The sequence below is a fragment of the Cyprinodon tularosa genome, unplaced genomic scaffold, assembly GCF_016077235.1.
Source record: "Cyprinodon tularosa strain WSP-4 unplaced genomic scaffold, ASM1607723v1 ctg63, whole genome shotgun sequence".
NCBI lineage: Eukaryota > Metazoa > Chordata > Actinopteri > Cyprinodontiformes > Cyprinodontidae > Cyprinodon > Cyprinodon tularosa.
The window spans coordinates 3,034,553-3,052,797 of NW_024039374.1; the positions used below are offsets into that span (position 1 = coordinate 3,034,553).

General features: G+C 36.4%; 1 protein-coding gene across 1 annotated transcript in view; it reads left to right on the forward strand.

Moving 5' to 3' along the window:
- The window catches only part of oxct1a (3-oxoacid CoA transferase 1a), a 64,309-nt gene that overhangs the window by 8,683 nt on the left and 37,381 nt on the right, over window positions 1-18,245 (forward strand). The window lies entirely within an intron of this gene.

Genomic DNA, 18,245 nt, shown 5'->3' on the forward strand with positions numbered 1-18,245 from the left:
TTTTCACTAAATCAAGTAGATTTATGGGTAAGAGGAATTGTGTGTGTGTGTGTGTGTGTGTGTGTGTGTGTGTGTGTGTGTGTGTGTATCTATAACAAAAAACAAACACTTCTTCTAAAGCTAGCTGGGACTCTTGTGGTGTTTTGCTCTGTAAAATTACTGCAGCGTCTTGCTAAATCAATATTGCTCAAGTTCAACCCAATGTATTATTGCTTTTCCTATTAAAGGTAATTCATATGTATGAAGGGAATTTAAGTGATGCAAAATTTTACAAGATTTTCCAAATGCTGAATCTTAAGTGTGCCATGCTTAACCCTTATAAAGATATCATATTTATTTGTATGACTTAACCTTGTCTCCAATATTTTAATATATTAACAAAATATTAGTAAAATTAAGTTGCTGTATTAGAACATTACCAGAAAGAATGGCTTAAACCATGTTGGAGAGATTGGGATTTGTTATTTTAAGTTTTGTAAATCAATGTGGCTTGAAGACTTTTTTATTTAAGCAAGCCTATTCTGCCTCCACATGATTTTTATGTTGTTGATTTTTATCTTTGATTTTATTTGCACTGTGTAGCACTTTGAGATTTTTGTTAATGACCACATGATTTTTATGGCTGATTTTTATCTTTGATTTTATTTGCACTGTGTAGCACTTTGAGATTTTTCTTAATGAAAAGTGCGGTACAAATTGGATTTATTATTATTATTATTATTAAAGTGGTGTATTTGATCTCTTCACCTGATAACATGAAGGTTTGTAGAAGAAAAGAAGGTTCTTTAATGCTCAAATAAACATCTAGAAGGGCTATAAAAAAGGGCTCTTTAAAGGCGAAAATGAGTGTTTTAAAGCTCAGAAACTAAAGGCATTATATATATACATGACATAATAAGTACAAGTGAACTGAAATTATTATACTAACATTTGGATTATTCATGGATTTGGATTATTCTTGATGTTCATTTTTTCAGTTTCTCTAAAGAAAAAAAGACAGACATGGATATGTTATCTTAGTTGTGAGAATTAGTTTGGGGTTGTTATGGGTGGACTGTGGTCCAGAAGGTAACAGTTTATCTTCCAACCCATCCATCTCCGTCGTGGTGTCCTTGGGCAAGACAATTCACCCATCTGGCCTGCTGTCGGTGGTCAGATGGCGTCGGGGCTGATGCTGATGTGTGGCAGCCTCACTAGTGTCAGTGAAAATCAGTCATTTTGGCCGGCAACGTTCTGGACAATAAAATGCAAGATTAGTTATGTCATTGACTTAAATGGGTATAGTGAAATATACTACTAACCCATTAAGAAAATGTAGACGTAATATTGCAGTCTAAAAGATGCAATTTTTATCAAAGCCTACATTATATGGTATGATTATTTTTAGTCTGAGATTATTTAGAGAACAGAACTGTAAATTGAATTTAAAAAGGACTTTTACTACTCAAATTATAACGTATAAAAAATCAAAACATTTCACAAAGGGAGTGTCATACAAACTATTTACAATGTAAGAGAATGGATGTAATACATTTTTTGAAGTCCACAAACACAACCTATTTACAGCTACTGCACACCACCTTTTCACATTTGCGACAAACTATAGGCTGAGCGGATGAGGTGATTCCCCCTCAACTGGGTGTACTGTTACTGTATACATATGAGTTAATTATTTTACTGATCTCTACTCTTTGATTAATAAGGTCAGTATATAATACTTTTTCATTATACAATCTTATGGAAACCTCGAACAGAAGTTTCCCTATCATCTGTAGGGTAATTTCTTTTAGGTGGAGCTGGGTGATCATCTTCAGATTTTGGTTACAATGCATCAAAATGCAACTAAAGCTATCAAAACGACATTTGTGGGAGACAAATTAAAATATTTTAAAATATTATTTTAGTACAAAACAGCGTAAAAACAAGGACCTGCAGAAATAGGGAAACTGGCATAACAAGACCAACATTCAAATAATGTCATTAAAGTTATTTCACTCCAAAATTTGAAATGCATCAAGTTCTAGAAAGGCAAACTTAGGAGAATTAATCTGCATCCTACAAGTATAAAAAATAAGTGAAAATACAATAAAGAGGAACAAGTTGAAGCAGAACCATGATCACATAGTTGGTTAGCAGACAGACTTCCTGTGGTGCAAACAGCCAGTCTGGAAATAGACTTTTAAGATTTCACAAAGCAAGTTTTGGAAAAGAGGAAACACATTATAAAGTGTTGAATACAGTATATGACAAAGCCCACCATTTGATCATCACAGGCTATGAGCGTTTCCACAGCATTGTTCTCCTGTTTAATCAGATACAACAAGTCTGAATCCAAGTTCACAGCAGTGTGGTAGTTATGAATCTGAAACAGGAGAGTTATAATTTGATTTTGGATATCCAGCTATCGGTGCAGGTTCATGAATGTATGGTTAAATACCTATTAATCCCAGAACCTTTCAACATTTCTTTGTATTCAAAACCGGCTTCTTCTTTCATTGCTACCAATAAACCACCAGAAAGTAACAGAAGAAAGTGGCATTTATTGCCAAGAATTCTAAAAACAAGTTATTAAGGTTTAAGGTCAGAAAAACATTCCCTTGTATATTACTTCAAATATTTTCGCATAATGAAATTCCAGCTATATAAACATTGGAAAATTTGATTTCATAGGACCTTTAAAGTGCCCAGCTAAGAATTATTACAGCTTGAGAGCAACATAATAACGTATAATTTATATTTCACCGAGCTCTTACATTAAGTATTATTAATAGATAAAAAGGACGCGTTACTCTGTACAGATGGCTTTATTGTCTCTCGCTGTCCATGACACGACTGGTATCGATCTATCTGTCTGGTCTCCTACTTGTCTAGCATTTGGCAGTTTAGAATCATCATCACTCATTTTCTGTGGGTGTGTATGTCTCTGCATCCCTCTTGGCTCCTCCAACACAGACTGCTTCACACCTCCCATAAGACACTGCCTGGTTCAAAAAAAGGTGTATGTGTGAGGGTTGACTATAAAATGCGAGCACTTTCCCAAAATAAGTATCGGCACTCGGCTCTTATATAATACTGTAAATATGAGTTCCAAAAAGCATATTTTTAAGTATTTCAAGGTTGTTGGGCCTGCTGTTTATTTTAGAAATGTTTAAAACCATTTAGAAAGGAAAAGTAAATTGACTCACCATGAACCTGCTGATGGCTTACTACTTTAAAGCAATTTGTTTCAGTCAGTCGGGCATTAAGTCTCCTTGATCAAAAGGACTTCTGGATTTCTGCTGCGTGTCATCGTACAGATTTGATGTGGTCACAATTATGGCAATGATGACTTGATAAATTATGAACAGCTGGTGCAATCCGAATAGGATACGGTGTTTATGGTACAAAGGAGCACCTTTTTTTTGTATAAGGGCTTTAATCTGGAGTGGCTTTCATGTTAATTAAAAACCATAATTTGCAAATGATTGAGTTCAAAATTGAAGTTTGTGGACCAACTGTTTTCTCCTTGAGATATTTTTGAAAAAAACATGTTGCACATAGAGCCATTTTCAGCAGCCGCCTGCTGCATGTCTAAGATTGTTTTTGGAGGAGTTCTTTTTTCGCAGACTGTGGCAAATTGTAGGCGTGATGGTTGCAAAGAAAAATGGATGGAAGTGGTTGAAAAATATTTGCTACTTAAACTATTACATGCTTGCAGGATGTGGCTGACATTCTATTTAACAAGGTCTGAGAGAGGTGATCACAAACTGCTTCTGCAAAGTTTGCTTAATGAAAATTATATATATTTTTTTACTTTCTCTGTAATGGACACAGTATGTATCTTATTAGGGGTGCGGAAATGTGGATATATTTCATCTAACATGTTGTTATAATTGGGCATCACCATACAAATCCTTAAAATTTCTAGTCTTAAAATGGATTCTAACAGTCAGTGTCTCAACACATATCCTGATATCTTATAATTTTGATTTTATTTTTAAATATCCATCCATTTCCTTCCTTGACGCTATAACCCTGCTGAGGTCACGAGGAGTGGAGAGGTGGCTACATCCCGGACAGGTCGCCAGTCCATTGCAGGGCAATATGGAGACAAACAGGAAAAACAACCATTCACGCACACACTCACACCTAAGGAGAATTTAGAGAAGCCAATTAACCTAATAGTCATGTTTTTGGACTGTGGGAGGAAGTCAGAGTACCCAGAGAGAACCCACGCATGCTCACGGAGAACATGCAAACTCCTTGCAGAAAGACCCCGGGTCAGGAATTGAACCCGGAACCAACATGCTTGAAGGCAGCAGTGCTACCCACTGCTCCACTGAGCAGACTTATTTTTAAATTATTGTTTTGAATTTGTACAGGTAATGCCATATGTTGAAGTTTATTCAAATCCTTTAATCTTATCAGCAGGTTTGTTCTGCTTAGATCCAAAACAAATTGATTGATGGGACAAAAAAAATTATTATTCTATGTTTTAAATCATGACTTTGTGTGTAACGGTGTGATTGTAAAGGTGTGTTTTGTTTAATTGTTCTCTGCCTGCACTAATTGCTTGTATTTGTAGGGGAAAAGACCAGCAGAAATGAATCATTATGAATTTTATTTTTGTTATTTTGAACTTTTTTCAAGGAAGGTTCTTTTTCTTTCAAAATCCAGTTACTATGGAGTTATCCTTTTTCAAACAGTTGAAGCTTAAGAGTTGCTTCAAGAAACAAATTCTGGACACTGATGTAATCTGCACTGCCCCAGTAAATGACAGAGTTCAAGTGAATTTGGCTTACTGCACCAAGTTTAATTTACCTTAACTGCATTGCTGAAGGGCTGCAGGGTGGCACAGTTTGTAGCACGGTTGCATTGCTGCAAGAAGGTTCTGGGTTTGAATCTTTCTACGTGGACTTTGCATGTCCTCCCAGAGAATGTGTGGGTTCTCTCTGAGTACTCCGGCTTCAGTACAGTCCAAAAACATGACCGTTAGGTTTACTGGCATCTCTAAATGTTAATGTGTCTCTGCGTTGCCCTGCGACAGTTTGACCTGTACAGGGTGTGCCCCGCCTCTCGCCCACAGACTGCTGGAGATGGGCACCGGCCCCACCGTGTCCCTGAGGGAATGGATGGATGTATCTCTTAATAGTTCACTTAAAAGTTCACTGAGACCTTTAAGTTATATGAATTGCAAGTCTTACTTTGTAATGATTGAGTGGATTGAAGTTAATTCAATGATAGCCTCTTAAGTAGAGCAATTAATAGGTTCCTGTCTTTGAAATACGTACAGCAGATGTGCTCTAAACCCATTAGTACATCTGTCTCTGCATAATATATGGTTCCCACTCTTGTTATTCTTTGGAGATAGTTCATTTTTAAATTATAAATTGGAGACTGGAGGCTTTCTTTATTAAATGCTTTTTTTTTATTCCAAACAACACATAAAAAGCATTCCATTCCTTTCGTTCCATATACCAGAAAACATGCTTCTTAATCAGGCCTTTCTTGTAAAAATATATGAATACATTGTTTAAAGGGTTGGATAATTTTTTTTTTTTGAAAAATTAAAACAAGCTGTTTATAAGAGAACCTTAGAGCAAAGTAGGAAAAGGGATAAGCCTTGTCACACCGGTTTACGCCCACTTTTCAATCTCCGATCCGATTTTTTTAATTCCATGTCACACTGGCTGCGTAAAGAGTGGCTCCGACCTAGCAGGGTGAGCAGATCTGTGCAGATTTTTCCACTTCCCCCTCTGTGCCACACAAATTGGAATAATTTCCCTCATTTGACTGGGACAGATTATGAAAACATGTAAAAAGTAAAAATGAAAAAACAAGCGGCACGGCTAAAAAGCAATGCCCCACTTATTGAGTCTGTGGAGCATCCCTTAAACCAGAACGAAAAGAGAATTTTCATAGACCTATATTAAAAACTTAGTCTGTTCAATATACGGTAATCTGGTGTTTAAAGCCAGCAGAAATGCTCTGTTAAACATAATTGGAACTACGTTTAAAGAAAAGGAAAATGCAGTAAACACTGCAGTAAACACTATTGGACGGTTTATATGCTAACTGAGGCAGAGTGGTTAATTGCAGATGGGTATCTGTTAAGTTTGCAAAGTTTTTGTTTTTATTCTTTTTTTTTTTATAAAGAGGGGAGAGTGATAAGCTGCACTTTTCACTGCTCCTTGTTTTTGGGAGGTTCAAAAAGGGTCAATACTTTTCCCATTTCTATCATCCTGTACTCCAATCATTGGCAATCTGTTTGTTTTAATATAATTTTATCATTTATGCACACGTCTTTCCCATCTGCTATAGAGGGATTATTTGTTTATCAACACGGCGGATGCTTGGCATCTTGACTGCAAAAAGTGCCGGGTCCTTTAAAGCGTCTGGTCGAATGTTGTGATTATACGCAGTTATTTAGCAGTTGCGATCTGCTAACTAGCGATGTTGTCAGCGTTCTACAACAGTTTATCACCAAGTGATAAAATAAGTTATGCTGCTAAATTAACACTAGTTAATGGAATACGTCTTAATGACCATACGCGTTACATGCCGGTGAGTGGATAAATGACGAGAAAAAATGGCCCAAAATTCAGTGGCCGGACATTCATTCCCACCTGTGCAAAGTGCAATAGGCATTTCCATTACGAATGTGCAAAAGTAAAAAGAAAGGCTAGAGAATGGTATTGTGATCAGCGCAAAAAACAGAAAAACTAGAAAAAATGAAATCTGAAACATAGAGTTGTAACTGTACCTGTGCTTACCATTCAAAGTATGCACTAAGGTTCTCAGTGTGCATCTTATGACAAGATTGTTTAATATTGTTATTTTTATTATTGGTTACATGCACAAGAATAAATATATTTCAATGTTTCCTTGACTCTTGAATACTTTATTAATATTTACACAGGGTTTACACAGGTATCAGCTGATTGAATTGTTTTCTTTTCAATGGCAAAACACAAAGCAAAATATCTGCATATTTCATTTAAGATTTTGAAATATATTATACAACAGAGGAATGAGGGAAAATCTCAATATTCAAAAGCAAACTGGATACAACACACATTTTGAACCAAAACTGCTGCAAAATGTTTTAAACCACAGCTTTTGAATGTTCAATGAGCTTATGCAGTGAAAATACTTAGGCAATCATTTTTTTTCAAAAAAATAATATTCAATGACATTTAAACCTCAATTCATAGATGTCTTAATTTTGGCACAATTCAATTAAGGGCTTTTAATTTATTTTCTAGGGACTATGCATTTGCAAATGTTCGTCAATGCTGCACAAACAATCACAATGTCATCTAACCGGTCCACCTGTGATAAAGGAATAACAGTAGTAAGAATTCGGAAAGTTTTCCATCTCCCTATTATTCTATCAACACAGAAGTTTAGACCAGACAACGTGATGATGTTAATGATAAAACTTATGGCTGACCCGATGAGTTGCAACTTGATAAGGCTGAATCAAGGTACATTAGCTTGTATGCTAGTTATGCTCTAATGTGTTTTGTAAGATTCATTAATCCCGTTTATATATGTAATACTTAATAATTGTATGTAAAACCATTGTTTGTAAAACCAGCGATGCCGTTTAGCTTTTTTATAGATAAGACTTACCTGATATAAAGTGATCGCTGCAGATTGATGCATTTTTAATCATCTGCTCGTTCCAATCGCTTCTTCTGATGGCTTGCAACCAAAGACGTCTCTTGTTTGCCTTGAAAGAGGTGCGAGTTGATGGGATTCGGTAAAACTTGCGCGTTTTATTGTTTTTATCAAAACGGTTCGTGCAACCGACAGCACAACAAGACATGTTAGCGGCTCTTTCTGCAGGCGACATGCGCATTGGGGCCGGAAGTGACGTAGAGTGACGTTGCCTGATAATCCCTCTATATACGCGCTTGTGTGACTCCAAACCTAACGGTTTTCTCTTGCGATTAGGCAGACTTTATTTTGTCATTTCCCCTCAAAGTGGATGTTTTTTGCGCGGTAACCACACCTCTCTTCCTGTCATTAAATTGCGGCAGAGTTTCTGCGTATCCGACTAAAATAGATCTAGGGTCTATCTCAGTTGGAGCTAGGGCAGCCCTCTTGCAGAAAATCAAGTTGAGGCGTGTTCATCCCCATTGACTTTCTATGAGCACTAAATGCCACGGCCTCCAACACAATTTTCTGTCGGACCTGACCCAAAATCGGATTCAGTGTGCTCGGGGCTATAGTGATGGACGAGGCACAATTCAATTAAAACCTTATAAAGTTGTTCCAATTATAAATTCTTACAACAGCCTCATGTGGGCTGTCGGATGTAATGATTCCAAAACTCCTACACCCCCAAACTTGCTTATAGTATGAAATTTACTCAAAGTAATTAAAAAATAATGGCATTATGTAAGTTTTTACATCCTTTTTTTTAACCCTGTGCACTTATCCACTCAACTCTTGAACAGTATTTCTACACAGTAAGAACCAATTTGCTAAGCAATGACTCTTTACATATTACAGTCAAGGAGAGTCAGTTTCTGTTTCCATCCAATTGACTAGCAAATATAATAACTGACTTTTGAACTGTCGCATAAAATAAAAATATATTTGAAATCCTCTCCTTCTCCTGGTATCGAGCAAATGAACCAGGCTACGTTTTGCACCAGTTTAACTTGTTTAAATTACACATGGCTGTAATAAACAGCAAGTATGGGATGCAAAATAGCATGTACCACACATCTGAGAAAAATCCAGGGAAATTTCCTTAGGAATGTATTGGTAGCACACACGTTTTAATTGTTCTGTTACATGCTGTCTTATTCAGCAAACTTCTCCTTGTTGGCGAATGTAAAATTTTGATAGACATTGATAGAAACATGGCTAGTGACAACTATCATGCCAACAAGCTTCCCCCTAGTAAAGTATTAGAATTATGTTTTAGTCTTATGTAATCTACAGATCCTCATGAGAAACACTTTGCATTTTCATAGCCTGTTAGCTGTATTAACACTTTTTAGTAAGTAATGTACAGGTGCTGGTCATAAAATTAGAATATCATGAAAAAGTAGATTGATTTCAGTAATTCCATTTAAAAAGTGAAACTTGTATATTATATTCATACATTACATACAAACTCATATATTTCAGATGTTTATTTTGTTTAATTTTGATGATTACAAATGACAACAAATGAAAATCTCAAATTCATCATATCAGAAAATTAGAATATTGTGAAAAGGTTCAAAATTGATGGCCCCTGGTGCCACACTCTAATCAGCTAATTAACTCAAACCACCTGCAAAAGCCTTTAAATGGTCTTTCAGTCTAGTTCTATAGGCTACACAATCATGGGGAAGACTGCTGACTTGACAGTTGTCCAAAAGACGACCATCGACACCTTGCACAAGGAGGGCAAGACACAAAAGGTCATCGCTAAAGAGGCTGGCTGTTCACAGAGCTCAGTGTCCAAGCACATTAATAGAGAGGCGAAGGGAAGGAAAAGATGTGGTCGAAAAAAGTGTACAAGCAAGAGAGATAACCGCACCCTGGAGAGGATTGTGAAACAAAACCCATTCAAAAATGTGGGGGAGATTCACAAAGAGTGGACTGCAGCTGGAGTGAGTGCTTCAAGAACCACCACACACAGACGTATGAAAGACATGGGTTTCTGCTGTCGCATTCCTTGTGTCAAGCCACTCTTGAACCACAGACAGCGTCAGAAGCATCTTCTCTGGGCTAAAGAGAAACAGGACTGGACTGCTGGTGAGTGGTCCAAAGTCATGTTCTCTGATGAAAGTAAATTTTGCATTTCCTTTGGAAATCAAGGTCCAAGAGTCTGGAGGAAAAGAAGAGAGGCACTTCATCCACGTTGCTTGAAGTCCAGTGTAAAGTTTCCACAGTCAGTGATGGTTTGGGGTGCCATGTCATCTGCTGGTGTTGGTCCATTGTGTTTTCTGAGGTCCAGGGTCAACGCAGCCACATACCAGGAAGTTTTAGAGCACTTCATGCTTCCTGCAGCTGACCAACTTTTTGGAGATGCAGATTTCATTTTCCAACAGGACTTGGCACCTGCACACAGTGCCAAAGCTACCAGTACCTGGTTGAAGGACCATGGTATCCCTGTTCTTAATTGGCCAGCAAACTCTCCTGACCTTAACCCCATAGAAAATCTATGGGGCATTGTGAAGAAGAAGATGCAATACACCAGACCCAACAATTCAGAAGAGCTAAAAGCCACTATTAGAGCAACCTGGGCTATCATAACACCTGAGCAGTGCCACAGACTGATCGAGTCCATGCCACGCCGCATTGCTGCAGTAATACAGGCCAAAGGAGGCCCAACTAAATACTGAGTGCTGTACATGCTCATACTTTTCATGTTCATACTTTTCAGTTGGCCAACATTTCTATAAATCCTTTGTTTTTATTGGTCTTCAGTAATATTCTAATTTTCTGATATGATGAATTTGAGATTTTCATTTGTTGTCATTTGTAATCATCAAAATTAAACAAAATAAACATCTGAAATATATGAGTTTGTATGTAATGTATGAATATAATATACAAGTTTCACTTTTTAAATGGAATTACTGAAATCAATCTACTTTTTCATGATATTCTAATTTTATGACCAGCACCTGTATTTAGATTATGCTCATAGAATGTTTGTTGTTGTCCCTTAAAGAATACAACACACTTTCATTTTATGTAAAATGAGTTGTCCTTCAGCAAATAATCAATTTTTAATTTTGATGATCTTCTCGGAAACAACCCATGGTAATGGTTTTTTGTTTGTTTTTTCCTGTAAACTTATATTTAAAAAAATAAAATAAAATTTAAGGGTTTCTCTATATTGCAAATCATATCCTGGCTTTTTTCCCCCCTGCTGTCCAAAGAGCCAACACATCCTCAACATTCTTTGCATCCTCAATATAGATAAACTCCCATTAATGAGCAGGATAAAAACTCTGTTAAGATTGGTTCGAACAGACATACAACCAGGAAGCGATTCTCCAGGTTTATGGTACCTTTTTATTGCACCAGAGGTACCATCAGTGTTATCTGTGACTACCCTTTCATGATTAGAAAATGATAAACCCATGCTGCAATGTCATAAAAAAAAACTATTATCTTTGATAGTGATGTAATTGCTGTCTCGGTGAAGACAGACTTATCTTTAGGCTTGGGGCCAGGCTTTGTCATAAATTTGATGATCTGTTGTCATTATCGACCTGCTGTCTAAGTGCACTTGTTAAATAACCAGCAGACATTGTTAATCTTTATGAAACTGTGACTTTTATTTGTAGCCTAGTTTGCGATACCTCAGCTTGTTTGGCCAGATTTCCTAGGAGGATTTAGTTTACATTAGGGGTGGGTATTGCCAAAGAAGTCACGATTCGATTCGAATCACGATTCATAGGCCACGATGCGATTCTATCATGATGCATCACGATACTTGAATTATTGCGATGCATTGCAATATTTTCTCCTCCATTTTTTGTTTTTGAATGACTCAGCGCAGTATCCTGCGGCAGGAAATGCTTGTGACACAAGGCAGCGTGCGTTAACACATCCGCAGCGACATCTACTGGACTGGAAGTTGTATTACACTTGTTTTTGGCTGATGTTCGCCAACCATTCATGCAATTTTATTTATTCATTTTTTTTAAATTAATAATCGATACTTAGCGTCAAGAATCGATGCAGTATATCACGAAAATTAGAATCACGATGCATCATCATGACGATTATTTTGCACACCCCTAGTTTACATGCAGGCAGGTAACCTCTGAGTGTTTCAGGGACTTAGCAGCAGTTGGTGTTTGCCATTGTAATTCCCAAAATATAGCAATTATATTTGGACTAAAAGAAAGTTATAAAATAATTTGAAACCTAGATCTGTATCAACTTAGGACTCAATTCTGTGAAGCCCCACCAATGATGGGAAGAATGTTTTTAATCGCATGTATTTTCTTTTTTTCCTTTTCCCATGGCTCAAATTTCAGAAACATCAATGCAGTGCTGGATGAAACGTACATTTGTCATTCAGGATCTCAGAAACTCCCATTTCACACTCTCACACTAAATGCAAAGTAATAAAAGGCATTGCAGGTGAGACTTGTTGCCTTTTAATTTCTAATTTAATGTCCTCAATTTTTTGCATGCTATCAGGCCAAAACCTCTTAATCACGTAAATGTTCGATCGGGGTTAGTTGGGTAGATTCTGTAATGATTAGAAAAAGAAGAGTAAACGGAGTTAACGAGTAATAACATTATAAAACCACTAAGCAAGAGGGAAATAAGTTTTTATATAATTTAGCTTTACCTTTTGGGTTCTCAATTCAGCTTTATGTTTCAATTAATATAGCATGTTCCCCATATTATTAGTTCTAACGTTAACTAAGTTACCTGTCTCCGAAAATGGCTGGTAATAAAATGCAAAGGAAACTTGCAGATCTTGTGGCACCTCCAATTGCAGTTAATAATTCATCATAAATTTTTAGTATATATTTTGACAGGGTTTTTGAAGAAGTAGTCAATCTGTGGTATTACGTCATTATGTGTGCAGGAATCGTTTTTAATCAGATTATTGAAATTACTTTAAGATTTAAAAGAATTTAGAAAACCATGAGAAAATTAAGTGCCTCTAAGTTTTATTTTTTGGTATGTAATTAGAATACTAAGGCTTTTTTTAAGCCCATTTCTTTAGAAATGATTTTTGAGAGAGAAAAAAAGAATTGAGATCAAATGGAAGCACCCCCCAGTGCAGATCTGCATCAGTAAAAAAGTAAGGGATGGAATATGTCACACCATCAGTGTGATGGATGGATAGATGGATACTTGGATTCTCACAAATAAAAGCATTGATTCAAATACTTATTTTCATTAATTAATTGTTTCTAGATACTCAGGATCCAGATCGAAAAATTAGCAGGCATACAGATGGAGCCATATTTTATATCATTTACAATTAAAATTAAAAAGAAAAAACAAACAAAAAATCTTATCTGATGTTGGATACAGTTTTAGGAACATTATAAATTGCCAAACTCATGACTTCTAGATTTTATGCAATATTAACACATTTATCTCAAAGCAAACATTTGATCTTGCCTCATTTTAATTAACTGTATATTTCTATAGCTGATATTGACTTTTATAATTTAATCAGATCAACAGACCTAAAGAATTGTATATCATCTTTTCTTTTTCTTGTATAATATAAACCGTTTTGAAAGTGCAGTTGATTTTGCTCTCTCCAAATGCACATTGCATTGCAACCTTTGGTGCCTTGTCATTTGGAAAAAAACATGTATTTTTGGTTGTGATGTTATCGGTTTCCAATCTGCTGGCTGGCTTCTATTTTCTAAGTGCCATCGAGGTGGTTGAGTTTCCTCAGACAGGAAACAGATTGCTCGCAAATGCCTGTATTTTGTGTTACGAGACTGATCCCAGAAAGTGTCAACAGAGCATGGCCAAGTGCCCACACCACAGGGAGAAGATGGAAAGGCTAAAAATACACACTGTAATGAGAGTGTGGTGTCGTATTTATTTTTTTTCCTGGAGCCAGACTAGCCATTTCTACTCATCTCCTTTCTATTGTTTTTTTTTTTTGTTCTTGTAAAAACACTTAGAAGGAAGATAAGTTAATGTACATTTACTATTACTCTATGTGGCACTGAACATTTCATTGCATAGGGGTTTATTCTGGTGATGTACAATTCCTAACTCCTTTGTGGGATTTTATCCAGTTTTTAGTGAGTGAATGTCTCAGCTTTAGTGTACACCTCAAATATTAATAGTCTTAATATCGTAGTGTATTGATATATCTGATTGATATATGAAAATCTAGCTGAATCATTGAGCCTCTGATGCATTGCACCTTATAATGATAATGCTCATGACTTCTGTGTTGCAGCTTGTCAGGCTTATTTGCATGATGGTGTGCAGGGTGCAATGGGTCCTTAGTAACTGCAAGCTTTTTTTTTTTTTTTTTTTACTCTGAAGTCTCATTTTGTTGTCTTTTTGGTGTTTTTGGTTTGTATTTGTCACTGGTTAGAAAGGTAAATCAAAAGTAAGAGACCCTAAAGATAAGCCCTCCTTTTATTTTTTTGAAGTCTAAGATTGGGTATGGTTTGAGTTTAGGTTTTTTCTTTATGCTCTGTCTTCTCAAACTTTAATTTGTTTGTGGCAGTTCAATTCAATTCTTTTATTAAGGGATAGCCCCTTGAGATGATCCATCTCGTTTTCGAGGGGGTCCCAAGGGTTTTCGAGGGGGTGCTCACACTGAACCCGGTTCTGCAGGAGGACTCTTCTTCTTTTAAAAGGTTTTCCTTTACTCTCTTGCTACATGAATAAGCCATCTGAAGCATTGTTGCAAGGAAAACACAATGCATAAGATGGTTAATTGTTGCTACATATTTATCCAGAAGGAACAAAGCCAAGTCAATGACTGTGATGTAATCTTCTGGATTCTTAAAAAAAAAATGTAACTTGTTTTGACAATAAACTGAACTTTGCTGCAGTGTCTGAAAGCTAAGATCAATTTACAATATATGTCATTGACTTAGAATCTGTCTTTATAGTTGATTTGAACCAGATTGGGGCACATATGTTTGAAGGAAGAAGGTCCTGGAATTGACTCTCCTACACCGCTTTGTTTTGAAATGAGCATTTTCTTCCAACCTCAATGCCTTACCTCTGCTATTTGCTTCTAAGGTGGTTTGTCACTCTTATTTTTCTGTGATCTTTGCGGGATATAATCTGTGGCACCTCCAGCGGTTTTTCACTGGGGTGGCCACATTGTTACTCATTACTGCTGCATACTTCTACCAGGCCAACAGTTAAAATGCCTATCCTTAAAAAAATAAATAAATAAATAATAATAATAATGTTAATTTCATTCCAAGAATAAACTAGTACATGAATATGTTCCTAAAGCCTGTAACCAGCATTAGGTGCCTTCATTGGTAATCAGAAAAAAACTGTTATGTTTGCTTAAGAGTTGTCAACTGTCCTTTACCCTAATTAGTGTTATATTTCCCAATAGAGAATTATACAGTAAGATGGGTAAAGACATCATGTGTATGTATATATGAAGCCCATCAGTTGCATTGACCTTTTTTTCTTTTTTATTGCCCTCAAATTTAAATAATATTCTGAAGGAATATTTATCTTATTTGGTGAGTGAGGCTTTATTTCTTACTTTATGAAATGTAAGTTGCAGTAATATATCATGAAAAAATAATTATCACAACTATAAAACTTTATTTGAAGTTGAAGGTATTGGAACTAGTCACTCATAGAATCAAAAGTTTGTTTCACGAGTAATTATCCTTAATATATTTCAGTAATTTCAAGTGTAAGCCTAAAACAACGTTAACTCTGACTACTCAGGAGAACTTCTGAAAGTTACTGTGAATCGATGCTTAAAATGCTGTTTTATCATATTTTTATTGAATGTTGAATCTGAGTTTTTTTGGAAATGTAAAAGCGAGCCTTTCTGCTCATAAGCTGACATTCCAAGGAATTCATTTTATGGTGGAAATAGGGAAATGGAAAAGAAGGCTATTGGGTTTTACCAGAATCCAATACTGGAAAATAACCTTAATCTAATAACAGAACAATTAACTGCAACTTGTTGAATAATGATTCCTTAATTTCTATTAGATCTATTTACCCTTAATTTTTTCTGTCTCCTGACTGGCGGGATTGTCTGTCACTGGTTCAACCGCTTTTCTGCCTACTCATGAAGGCTTTTCTCATATGAAAAGTAATCTTGCAAGTTGAGGCAAGTTCCTGTATACAGATGACACATAAAGGAAAAACAAAAAAGAAGAAAATCAAAATGGATTCCAGCCTTAATGATTTCTCTCTCTTCTCGTTCCTGTGTCTCTCTTTTAGCATGTCAGCACCCGTCTCTTTCCAAATCTGCATTTATATTTTACCTGGTATTAATCAGGAATGATACTTTTTATATGAAGCGTTAGATATTCTGTTATGTCAAATGTGTTTGTTTTAGTGATTTAATCCTAGTCTATCATCTTAAAGCTAGATATAAAATGTTTGCATATGAAAACTAATGCTGCGGTTTCCAAGCATCTCCAACACTGTAAAAAGATTAGATTAGATGATTAGATGAGCTTTATTGATCTCACAGCGGAGAAATTCACTCGTTACATATTGGCATAGAAGTTACAGAAGGTGCAAACAGGGAGGAAAAAGGTGCATTAAGAATAAGCAATATATATACAGTATATCCAGGTATGTACAGTATATCAAGATAAATAGGATTAAGGTGCAAGTGTACATGTATCGCACACAATGAAAAACAAAATAAAAATAAGAAATAAAAATATGTACAATCCGGATGGCTTATATACAGGTGGAGAAATATTGCACATTCAGCATATTGCACAGGATATTGTTCACAGTCAATAAATAAAAAACTATAATATAGCTGCACAGTGGTTTTTACAGGAGTTATTGTTGTTATAGTGCATTATTATAGAGTCTGGTGGCAGCAGGGATGAATTACCTGTGGTAGTGCTCCTTCTTACAGACAGACTGTCTAAGTCTCTGACTAAAGGAGCTGCTCAGCTCCTCTACAGTCTGGTGCAGGGGGTGAGAGGTGTTGTCCATGATGGATGTGAGTTTGGACAGCATCCTCCTTTCAGCCACTTCCTCCACCGAGTCCAGAGGGCAGCCCAGGACAGATGTGGCCTTCCTCACCAGCTTATTCAGTCTCTTTCTGTCCCGCTCTGAGCTGCCAGGGGCCCAGCAGACAACAGCGTAGAGGAGGGCTGAGGCCACCACAGAGTCATAAAAGATTTTAAGTTGGTTGGATGCAGGAAAGTCGGGGGTCTCGATTTATACATGACAAAACTGTTGCTTTTGATACAATGGATCATAATATGCTTTTATCTCATTTGGTGCATTGGGTGGGGATCCAACGAACATCACTGCATTGATGAGGTACTATCTGAGTGATCAAACATTATGTCATTCTGGGAAATTCTGTGTCCTCTTTATGTGGAGTTCCTCAGGGTCCTGTCTTGCCTCCCTTCTGTTTTCTCTTTATCTGCTCCCAGTATTATCTATTCTTAGGAAGGATAATGCAGATGATAGTCAGATCTTTGTCCCACTGAGGTGAAATGGGAAAGAAAATATTTAAGTCTTTTTAAATGTTTGAATGATGCAGAAGCTTGGATGCCTATAAACTTTTAAAATGTTAATAATAAAAAAAAGAGAGTATATTAGTCCTGTTGATTGTTGTCCTGTTAATGTGCTATATAAATAAAGTTGGATTGGATTGGTTTGGGGAGCTGTTAAGGCTGTTTATGGCCATGGGCATTGTGTTTTTTTTTTTTTGTCTAAGTTTATGTGAGGCTTTTGTGGTAAGATTTGCCTGGGGGTGCATTTACTCTTATTTATGCGATTTGATAGAGGAACAACACACTGGCAATTACCTTTCACTTTTTCTACCAAATATTCTTATAATAAAGGATGGTATGAACATCATATCCTCCTGGACTTCTTATCAAACTGCTTGCTTAATGCCAGATGGTGTACTGGTACAAAACGCATTATATGACCTCTCATTTGTTTACTTGGGGGTTGAGAAATAATCTGTCCTGCCAGCCGAAGCCTCATCAGCTCTACTAGACCCTTTCAAACAATATTGGTTTATTTAGATTTCTTAAATTCTCTTTTGCCAAAATGCCCATGGTCTTTCAGTCTAAGCAGTTATGAAAAATTAACAGCTTTTCTTGTCGCTACAACCACAATTATATTTAATACGTAAAACTTATTTCCTGAGGTCTAATTCTAATGTCAAAACATTCGATAGGGGCATGGCATGTCTGATTTTCCTTTTAAATGACTGAAAACCCTTGTGCAGCAACAGTGTTTTTTGTTTTTTTTTCCTTTTCTAAGGATCTGGCTGCATTGCAAACAGATCCAAGTGAGATTAACAAGATTTGACAAAGCTTGTGGCCTAAAAAAAGCGCACCCTGTCAAAAAAAACAAAAACAAATGCTTGCTGTGTCCCTGGAGGGTACTTTGATTCCCCGATTCCTCCTGCCTGCTCACTTCATGCCTAGCTTTGCTCTCATTGATGTGAAAATCTGTCCACAGATACAGGAATATCAATCTCAATGCATCTGTCTGTTTACTTGCTCTACACACCTGTTTAATTGTGTTTGTGCGTATTTTATTTCAGTGCTTTGTCCCTCCTTGTCCGTTGCACCTCCTGTGCAGTCCAGACA